This window comes from Vulpes vulpes, unplaced genomic scaffold (genome assembly GCF_048418805.1).
Source record: "Vulpes vulpes isolate BD-2025 unplaced genomic scaffold, VulVul3 Bu000000640, whole genome shotgun sequence".
Taxonomy (NCBI): Eukaryota; Metazoa; Chordata; class Mammalia; order Carnivora; family Canidae; genus Vulpes; species Vulpes vulpes.
Window position 1 is genome coordinate 98,962 of NW_027325688.1, and position 11,450 is coordinate 110,411.

Consider the following 11,450-nt stretch of genomic DNA (forward strand, 5'->3'; position numbering starts at 1 on the left):
TATTTTCCCTCAGTTCTGGAGCTTTCCAGTGCTGCTTGGTCAATAAACTTGTTCTTCCCTTGTTCTTCTAGCTGGTCTTCTGGGGGAGGGGCTTGGTATGCTGATTCTCAGGTGTCTGCCTGGGTGGAGATGCTCCGCCCCTTGCCAGGTGCTGGGCTCAGTATGAGCTCTTTATTCTGGGGGGGCCTTTGTTCCCTAGACACCCTGCCTCTCCCAGGCACAAAGTGAAACAAAGGGAAAAAAATGGTGGCAGCCAGATTTCTAGCTCTGGAGTGGAGCTCCCTGTGAGTAACTAATTGCAGTCTCCCAGTCCACACTGGCCCAGATGCTCTTGGGGACAGGTGTGGGTGCACTGATCTGGACAGCTTGCCAGGTGCCCAGTGGTAGGAGAGTTTTTGCTTTCCTGTGCCCTCCCTGCTTCTGCCTGTCCCAGGGTGAAAGGAGGATAGCTGGCTTTGTCTGCTTTGGCGCCCTCAGATCCAGGGCCTTGAGCTGCTGGACTCGTGCCCCTGGGGACTGCTTCTCCCAAAGGGAATAGAGGACAGCCACCTCCATCTGTTGCTGGGCTGTAGGGTAAAGCGTATTCCGGAGCTGACCCATGTAACCAGCAGTCTTCTTCCAAATACTCCGGATGGCTGCGGCGCTCCAGCCCTTTACCAAGATCAGACTGATTTGCGGTGAGCTTTCCCCCGGGTGCCCCTCCTCTTATGTGACTCTGGGAATCTTTTTTTTTTTTTTTTTTAAGATTTTTTAAAATTTATTTATTCAGAGAGAGAGAGAGAGAGAGGCAGAGGGAGAAGCAGGCTCCATGCAGGGAGCCTGACATGGGACTTGATCTCGGGCCTCCAGGATCACACCCCAGGCTGCAGGCAGCGCTAAACCACTGTGCCACCGGGGCTGCCCCACTCGGGGAATCTTTTTTTTTTTTTTTTTAAATTTTGTTTATTTTATGATAGTCACAGAGAGAGAGAGAGGGGCAGAGACACAGGCAGAGGGAGAAGCAGGCTCCATGCACCGGGAGCCCGACGTGGGATTCGATTCCGGGTCTCCAGGATCGCACCCTGGGCCAAAGGCAGGTGCCAAACCACTGCGCCACCCAGGGATCCCCACACTCGGGGAATCTTGATGCTTCACTGCCCCTCCTGCGATTTTGCCCGACTTCCCTGCTAAGCACTTTTCTGTCAGGGAAAACTCAGGCAGGGATTTTTAAAGTTCCCTCTTGTCCAGGGGTGGGCTTTCCTGCTCCAGAGGCTTTCACCACTCCACTTTAGCCTTGGTAGTCACGGTTCCCCTCCCCTACTTTATTTCTTTTTTATTTTATTTTATTTTATTTTATTTTATTTTATTTTATTTTATTTTATTTTATTTTATTTTAATTATTTTATTTTTGCCGTCCTACATTGTTAGAAGCAAAAACTTTTCTCTGTAGCATTCCAGCTCTTCTGTCTTTCCATCTCAGGTCAAATTTGTAGGTGTTCAGGATGTTTTGGATGTTATCTAGGTTAGTTTGTGGACCAGATCAATTGAGGACCCCAACTCTTCCTCCATCTTGCCAGTCCCCCCGTTGGGGATTTTAAAAAGCTATGTGTTTTAGTTTTTAGCCAGTATAATTATTCTTGCTAAGAAAGATGAGAGGATTAACATGTAGGAGTTTCTTCCTATTACTTTTGTTTCTTGATTTTTAAAAATTACACTATTTTTAATTTTCCAGGTTTATAACATTCACATTCAGTTATTTAAATATATTTCCCCATAGTTCTTTATTCTTAGTTCTACATTGAAATAGATCTAGTGCTCATCATCAGCCCTGTTCACATGTCTTCTGCATTCCTGAATTATTTATTTAAGGTCATCCCTCAGTTGTCTGGATTTCAATAGAAGTCATTGTTTCCAGAATGATTTATAAGTCTTGTATTGCTTGAGCATTATCCTGGACTGGGTATAGCATTCTCAAGATACACTTTCTTTCATTTAGAACCTTGTGGACATTATTCCATTGTCTGCTGAAATTGAATGATGCTGTGGAACTGTCTGAGGATAGCTAGACTTTTTTTTCTTCCTTGTAGGTAATTTATTCTTGTTCCTGGGTATGGGAGGAATTCTTTCTGATTCTGTATGATCCCAGCTTAACTGGGATATATTCGGTATTAAGCATTCTTAATAAAATTTTCCCTTTAGAGCCAAAAAGTCATTATTCTTTTTATATCAGGACAATTTTTTGGTATTATGTCTGTAAGTACATCTTCTTAAATCTTTGTTGGATTAGCAGTTTAAGAAATCAAATATCCATATGTTGGGTACTTTTTGTCTTCCATAGCTGCCAGCTTCTCTTGAACAGTTTTAAGATGTTTGTCATTTTAATTGTAATGCAAGACTTTTATTTCACTAATTCAGTTTACCACCCAAAATCACTTCTTTGCTGTCCTGAATTATTTAGTGTTCCAAAATAGTGTTGTTTTGGTTCTCAATTTGTTTCCTTAATTCTTTAGTCTCCGTTCAGAAAATCTCATTCTATTGTTTTTATTTTCTTGTTTGGAGCTCTTGTTTTATTGAGATTTATGTTCTTATTTGTTGCTGGTATGAAGTAGCACATAAGGGATTTCTTCCTTTCTTTTGAGTCATGTTTCCTTCTTGCTTGAGTTTTTGTTTTATATTTGCATGTTTTTTCCTCCCTCCCTCCCTTCTTCCTTCCTTCCTTCCTTCCTTCCTTCCTTCCTTCCTTCCTTCCTTCTTCTTCTTCTTTTTTTTTTTCTTCAGTAAGTTTGCATAGTTTCTGTGACCTTTCTTTTCATCTTATGCTTGGGCAGCTCTGACCAGACATTCTATTTATAATTATATAGTGTGGTTGACTTCTTAACTCTCTTTCTACCCTATCTGAAACCAGATTGTTTCCTCTCCAAGCTATATTTCAAAGGCTAGGTAGTTTGTGTTTCATGCACTTATTTGTGGCCTGGGGGAATGGTGGAGGGAGGGAGGGAGATCCAGGGAAAAGTTGCTTTAGTCTACAAAGGCAAAAATACTTTCTGTTACAATTGGCTGAGCCCTATTCTCTCTTCTAAATTATACCAGTGTCCTGGATCAAGGTTCACTCCACTAGTGTGTGTGTGGGATATCTCTGTCTCTATCTCTATCTCCCCAGGGGTTGGGCCAGTGTTTAGATTTGGAGCTTTTTCTAGGTGTTCCCTTTCTCTGTTCCTGGACTCTCCCTATTTCTTCCCAGCAGCCCTTTCTCCTATTTCTATATCAGAAGAGAAAAGGGTATGAATTGGGAGATTAAGTAAAACTTCTCTGAACTTTATTTACTTAAAGGGACTTATCCCCTCTATGGGATAAGGGTGGTTTGAGAGCCATGCCATGTTGTAATTTTTGTTTTGCCCCAGAATTTTGTGTTCCTTTCTTTAGTTGACATTTCATTAGTTTATCCTGTTGGTCTTTGATTGCTGTTGATGACTGTTTGCTTTTGTACTGGTTTAGCTGTTTTGCTCATTTTATTAGGTGTTGGGAATGGGGAATTTTGAGATGGAATTTCAAACACTATCTTAAACCTCTAGACTTGGAATTTCTGAAGTTGTGTTCAGACCACCAATTGCCCAAAGGCCACATTTTGATTTTTAAAAATCCTCCCAGGCCCTTGTCCATATTCATTCAACTGATCATTGACTCAACAACATTTATGTTTAAGACACTGTGGTGATTATATTATTTCTTTTTTTTTAAATTAATTTATTTATTTATGATAGAGATAGAGAGAGAGAGAGAGAGAGAGAGAGAGGCAGAGACACAGGAGGAGGGAGAAGCAGGCTCCATGCCAGGAGCCTAACATGGGACTCGATCCCGGGACTCCAGGATCGCGCCCTGGGCCAAAGGCAGGCGCCAAACTGCTGAGCCACCCAGGGATCCCGATTATATTGTTTCTTTACTATTGCTTCCAAATCAGATACTGTATATCTCCACATCACATTATCCAAACAGCTTAACTGAGTTGAGAACATTTTCATACCAAAAAGGAGAAGGAGGCAAAGGAGAAAAAAGAAAAAAGGAAAATTTAAGCAACTTTTGTCAAGTTTTTAGAAGGTATTTAATTTTTAAACACATTCTTTCAATTTTAAAAACTCTTCTGGCAATGTTCACTCTAGAACTAGCTCATGAACAGACATATGCACAAACAAACAAACAAACAAAGAAAAAACCCACCCCCAAAATCCTGGAGTTGTTTAAAACTTTGTCATCAGCCCTGCTATTTATTAGTCTTCCAACTTCCTGTTGAACCACTGTCTTAAATTTTTGCTATTTCCTGTTACTTTTTTTTTTTTTTAAACCACAACACTCATTACTTACCTCAATTTACAAATGAAGGAACCAAGGCTTAGAAGGTGCGACTTTCCAACACTGTTGGTAAGGGTAAGGGGGAAGCAGATAAGAAATGGAGTTTGACACAATCCCTATCCTTGTTTTCCAAATAATACTGGCTCTTGCTGTTTTGAAATATATGGGATGTTTTTACTTACAGGAAATAAAATTTAGAACTTGCTTAAGGTGAAAAACCATTACATATATAATTTTGCACATTTTTTTTTACCCAAGTCTACATCATTAGCATTTTTAATTCTCCTCAATGTTCCAGATGTCATTTTTAGTGGCTATGTCATAATTTACAAGCAATAGTCTACTATTGGACATTTAGTTTTTAGTTGTTATATGCCTGTAAAAACTGAGAAAGTAATCAACATATTTGTGACATGTAGCTTTTGCTTTTGTTGAGTTATTTCTCTGGTATAAGTTTCCAGGAATGAAATTATTAGGAATGTTTCATAATGCTGCTTTCCAAAGAGGCCATCCTGATTTATAATGTCACCTGTAATGAATGAGGTTCTAGATTCTCTCCAACTTGGCCTGCATTACATATTGTTTATTTTGTGAAATTTTGCCAAATTGAATAGGTTTAAAATGATATGTCAAGGTTGCTTTAGCCTGAATTAAAATTTAACAGCATGGATTTCCCCCCCTATGCTTCTTTAAAAGACGATTTATACTGGCCCATACAAATTGCCTATTTCTATTCTTTACCTATCTATCTATTGGGTCTTGGAGTGTCTATATAAATCTGAATTACCTCAGGATTTGACATGTTTATTCTAAATATTTTCCCTGTTTTTTTTCCCACATTTAAATTTTTAAAACTTGAGGCACAATTTGCATATAGCAAAAATCCATCCTTTTTGGGGGTTTTGATAAAGGCACAGGGTTGTGTCACTACAACATTCAAGAAGAATTCCATTACCCCCCAGATCCCCTTGCACCCCTTTGTAGTGAACCCCTTTCCTCTCTCCCAGACCCTGGTGACCAACGATCTGTTTCCTGTCCCACAATTTTGCCTTTTCCAGAACATCTTATAAATGGAAATATGCTCTGTGTAGTCCTTTGAGTCTGGCTGCTCTCCTGTAAATGGGCTGTGTTCCTCCTCCTTGTGGAGCCCTGCTCCATTCTGTAGCTGGAGCAACTCGTTCACCCCTCTGTCTGCTTTAACTCTTCTGTTTAGTTTTGTGCCTTCTCCCTTTCTAAAATTTTTGACTTTTCAATACTTATCTGTCAGCCAGTCGTTTCCTTTGCAATCACTTCTGTTGAGATTTTGATTCAGCAATTTCTTTTGCAAATAGGAGAATTCTAGGAAGCATAATCCATACGTTTGTCCATTGTCCTTTCATAGAATGGCCAACAGTTGTCGATGCCTCAACTTCCACCACCGTGGGCAAATCCATGTTGGGTAAAGTGGCCACAATCCTGAGGCTCCCTTGCTGGCAGCTTTCAATTTCAGTGGAATTTTAATCGGTTAGTGGCAGATATGAAAATGCCAAAAATTACACATGTTCTCCTGGAGGCAAGAATAGATGCCTGACACAGCATGGATGCAGCACACTGAGGTGTGTCAGGAAGTGGGGTGGCATCTCACCTGATTGGGATACCTTGACATGCTGGGAGTAAACATTACTTTAAATTCAAGGAGATGGTTTGTTTTTTATATTCGTTGAACACTGAATAGACATTCTCCTTGGCAACTTCTTTTTTTTTTTTAAGTTTTATTTATTTATTTGAGAGAGAGAGCAAGCACAAGTGGTGGGTGGGTGGGTACAGGGGCAGAGGGAAAGAGAGTAGCAGACTCCCTGATGAGCAAGGAGCCCCATGCAGGGCTCGATCCCAGGACCCTGAGATCATGACCTGAGCTAAAGGCAGATGCTTAACTGACTGAGCCACAGGTGCCCCTCTCCTTGGCAACTTCTTAAAGCAGCTGATAGATTGTCTCCAGTTCTTTACCTGGGTCATTTTAGGAATCTGAGCTTTCTTGGAGATCCGTGGGCAAAGTAGAAAGCTTATGGGACCTGATTAGTGTGAGGATTCTTGTACCCTACGGAGAGGGGACCATGTGATAAAGAATCTGGGTTTTTTCCATATCTCTGGTCATGGCCAGAGATGCATGAAACATCCTCCTGTTCCTCTTGCAGGAGACCTTGCTGAATAGGAACAGCCGTTCTGAACCCTGGGAATTAGTGCCTGTTGCCATAACTAGACTGTAACCTCCATGAGAGCAAGGGCCACATTCGTTTTTGTTGCTCTTGTATCTTCAGAAAATAGCACTTGCTAAATGTTTTATTAAATGGCTGAATGGCTGAATGGAGAACTAATACGCTGAAAACTTTGGTCCATTTCCTGAAGCTACAAAGGCATGCATCACAGAAATTCATTCGGGAAGCTGACCATGTTCCCCTGCTGGTGCAGTCGGAAATGAGTTAGGAAGGCAGACCTTGAGATGGAGCCAAAGGAGCCACTTAACAGGCTTTGGCTATAGCATCTGAGACTCTGAAGATTTGGATGAAAAGTGAACCCAAACCTGTGCTGTGGTGGCTCAAAAATGTCCAGATTCTCTATGAGGAACTAACTCTGCAGGCTAGAAAGGCAGGGCTCATCCTGATAGGGGATCTCTGCCAGTTTTAGGGGCGGGTGGAGGGAAGATTCAGAGGAATGGACATAAGACGGCTCCTTGGCACAAGAAGGTACCAAAAGTAGGCTATGATTTAAGTAAAATACATCTTCTGAACCTGTTTCCTGAGCCCTTATAGCCTCTGTCCACATCCTTAGTCTTCCTTTCTTCCTTGTAAGATACCTTGTAGCCACCACCAGGAGATGCATCTTCAGTCAGCTGTGTAATATAGGAGTTGTCCTCATGGATTGTTAATCTCAGCCTAATCTGAGTGACACTAATTTAACAGAATGATCTCAAGCCCCAATGGAATGCAAACTTGGTGACATGAGTCCTGTTGATAAGGATCACAGCATGTCCTTGGGTTGGCAGGTGCTGTGTGGAGGGAAACTTTATAAACCCAAACATCTTTGTGAATCCACTAATTTTTTATTTATTTGTGTGTTTGTTTTCAGTGGTCATACTCTGTAGACAAAACAAGTTGTTTGACTTTTTCTTTTTGTAACCATTTGCTTCAGAATTAGGTATGGAACAGAGTCCAAAACCCTGTATCCTAGTAGAGACACTGCTAATTTCCAACACAGAGAAGTTTGATAGAGACAGATGCTATGCAGGGACTCTGAAAACCAGCCAGAAATGACAGAAATGCAAACTGCATTCACCTCCCCACTGTTCAGCTCCAGCTGGATGTCCCATGGAAACTTGGAGCTTCATATGTCAAAAACTGAACACATCCCATCCCCTGGTGCCCTCTTTTAGCGATAAATCCACAAATGTATCTACTTGTTAACGTGGATACTCGGTAGTCATTTTCAACTTCCATCTTTCCTTCACCCCCATATCCAGTCACCCACCAAGTCCTGATGATTCTACTTCCTAAATGTCTCCCTAGTCTTTGAACTCTTCCTCTTCTTCACCATCCTCTAGCATCTCCAGCCAGGGTTACTTGAGAAGAACCTCCTGACCAGTCTCCCTACCTTCATTATCGGCTCTCCTCAAATCTGAGCGTACAAGGGGCCTATACAGATATTTTGCATTTTCCTAGGATAAAGGATAAAGATCCTTCATGATCTCACCTTTGTGAGGTAGTCTGGCTCTATGCCCTTCCTTGCAATCTAGACTCTGGCCATACAAAATTCTCTCAGTTCCTTCAATTTGTAGGCCACTCTCTACATGTAGGCCACTCCCCTCCATCCTGACGCCTGGCACCTTATTCCTGCTGTCTGCTCAATCATTAAGCCTACTTAGACATCTCTCCCTGGTGCCCCAATGTGGCAGAGTGGGGGGGGGGGCTTCCCATGCATCCTTCTAGTGCCCTTTATTTTCCCCACCATGGCAAGCATCAGGCTGTGTCATAGTTGCCCGTTCATCATTGTAGTTTCGTTACCTATGACAGAGCCTGGCACATAGTAGGTGCTTAATAAGTATTTGTACAATGAATGAATGAACAAAAACAAGAGAGACATTGGCTTGGCACAGAATGAGCATATTAAGACCTAGTAGGTGGGGTGTGCAATCAGTTGGGCATCCACCTCTTGGTTTTGGCTCAGGTTATGATTTCAGGGTCATGAGATCAAGCCCTGCATCAGGCTATGTGCTCAGTGCAGTCTGCTTGAGACTCTTTCTCTCCCTCTGCCCTTGCCGCCTGTCCTGCCCCACTATGCTCTCTTTCTCTTTCTAAAATAAATAAATCTTTTTTAAAAAAAGACCTAATAGGCTACCAGGATATATTAATGAGAAATTTTGGCTTTGTGGGTAATGATAGGATTATTTCTAATTTCTTTCTTTCCTCTCTTTCCATTATTTTACTACTCCTTCTTTTGACTATACATTTTCTAAAATTTCTACAGTCAACATGTATTTCTTTTCTGGTAGTATAAGAAAAAAAATGATTCACTCATTTTATTGCCTCCCAAAATGAATTTTGCATTCTAGATTTTGAATTTTGCATCAATAGAGGAGACACTGAACCCTGGGTGCTGCTCCTTGAAGGCCAGTAGCAACCCTTTACTCTGGATGCATTTTTCCCATTTAGCTACATTTCAGCATTTTAAGGATTTTCACCCAATTAAGATAAATGTACTTGGATGAAATGGCTTTTTTTTTTTTTTTAAAAATAGTCTTTAAAATGCTAAAATAAGCAAAATAGCAAACGACATTTAAAAGGAAGCAAAAACATTGAAGGGATGAAATGCTACGTATCATGGAAAAAGGAATTACTCTTGACACATTATGTTATAAATATAAAATTAAGGTGGACACGTCCTCGGACGAATGAGCAGAATGGGCTCAAGAATGGAAGCAGGGAAATGACTCCCTGGCCTATGCGCCAGGCAGGACCATCTAGGTGACTGTACCATGTTCTGTTTATTCTTTATGGTCCTTCACTGTGGGGCCCCACCCATCCTACCTGCAGGTAGGTGGCCCTTGATTAAGGGAAGCCATTCTTTCCAGGTCAGTCACCTAGGTGCCAGGGATTCCTTGGATAGGAAAAGGGGGCTGGAAGTTTTATCAGGTAGGGGAGAAGGAAGGGTCTTGTTCTTTGGATCTAAACTTCAGGGAATCAGAATGTCTAGGATAGTGCTTCTTTTCTGCATCTGCCTCCCAGCTGGTTCCTTCTCCCTATATCCATTTGTTCCAGTTACGCAGCACTACACAGTGCATTCTCCACAATGGAGTGGTGTTAGACAAACAATATTTGCATTTGTGGATTCTGTGGGGGAAAAATTCAAACAAGACACAGTGGGGACAGCTTGTCTATCCACCAGTGTTTGGGCCTCAGCTGGGACAGCTGCACAAGGCTGGTGGCTGGAGTCATCTGAAGGCTTTTTGACTCATCTGTCTCGTGGTTGATGTCAGCTATTGGCTGGGGGCCTCAGTTTCTCTCTATATCACTTCTCTCCCTGTGAGCTTCCACCTGGGCTTTGGTCATCCTTATAAGCAAGATGAGGGCTTCCACCAGAGCAAGTGTCTCAAGAGGGACGAGCTGGGCGGAAGCTGTATCCTTTGGACGACCTGTCTTTCAGAGTCACACGGCACCTCCTCTACTGGGGAGAAGAATCCCAGCCCCTGTCCTGACTCAGGGGTGGGAACTGGGACCCTACCTCTCATGTGGCCAAGTCATGCTGGAAGAGCATGTGGCATAGAAGATCTTGTTGTGGTCATTTTGCGACTACCTTGCTCCAAGACCTTCAGGAGCATACATTAGAAGCTTAGGATAAAGGTTACTCTCCCTGTATATAGACTCTCTACAAGTCTTAGATTAAAGGTTAACCCTCCCATGAGGTCTTCTTCCCTGGGCACCCTGAATCAGCTCAGATACTCTGTATCACTGTGTTCTCTTCGTTTCCTTTATTGGCGTAATTCCTTTGGGATTATGTGTTGATTTCTTGGTTAAGTACCAGATCTGTGCCTATTTTATTTTTATCCCCATTGTCTAGCACAGTGCTTGGCACATGGTATTCACCCAATGAAGATGCATTAAATGAATAGATGCTACATGGTGCCCACCTCAGAGAGGCTGGCTAGGAGCTGGAACCTAGGGTTGGCGTAGATCCCCAGGTGATCGTATTTCCAGTTAAGTCCCTATGTTTAGATCCCCTTTGCTCTTCCCTGGTATTTGCAAACCTTCATAAACATACTTCATTCAGCCTTGACCCCGCTGAGCTAAGGTTCCTCATTAAGGCCAAGGAGAGCGTTAAATGGGAAGCAGCGCCCCCTAGTGGCCAGAATGCTGGTGGCGGTGCCGGATCCCCATGGGAAGGCAGGGGTCTGGGCTCAAGAGCTGAGATCCAGCTGCCCCTACCCACTTGGAGATTCATTGAGATTCATTTCCCCATTCTATCCTTGGGGAATCTGGGTTTTATTGATATTAGTGAAGGTCACTTTTGACTACTATTGGAAAGACCCCATCACATAAGTGTGCTTACCAAGGGCTGCTGTGTCATGTGTGAAACGTCACAATTATTTAAAACGTGACTTTTAGTAGCTGTCACTAGGCGAACTGACTTACGGCAGCTGTGACTTACCTTTGGCTTATAGCTTCCATTAATAAAAAAACCACATAATTACGCCCTGACCTCACTGCTAATCCTCTTCTGTTTGCACACTCTGTCCTCTTTGCTGATCTTCAAACCCATGCAGAATGCCCCATCTCAGGGCCTTTGTGTTTGCTGTTCTCTCTGCCTCAGGTACTCTTGCCCCAGAGTACATGGCCCACACCTCATCTCCTCAAATCTTTGTTCAAAGAACATCTTCTCCACAAGGCCTTCTCTGACCATCCTATTAACAGTTGCAAACTTCCTGCTAAGGTGGGCCCCATCTCTTCTCCAAAAAACTTAGCTCCTTTTCATGTCCTGTAATAATGCTAATGGCCTGACTGTTCCACCAGACTTAAGCTCTAGGAGGGGCAGGAATTTTTGTTTCCTTTCTTCGCTGATGATCTCCTAGCTCCTAGCACAGAGCCTCGAACATA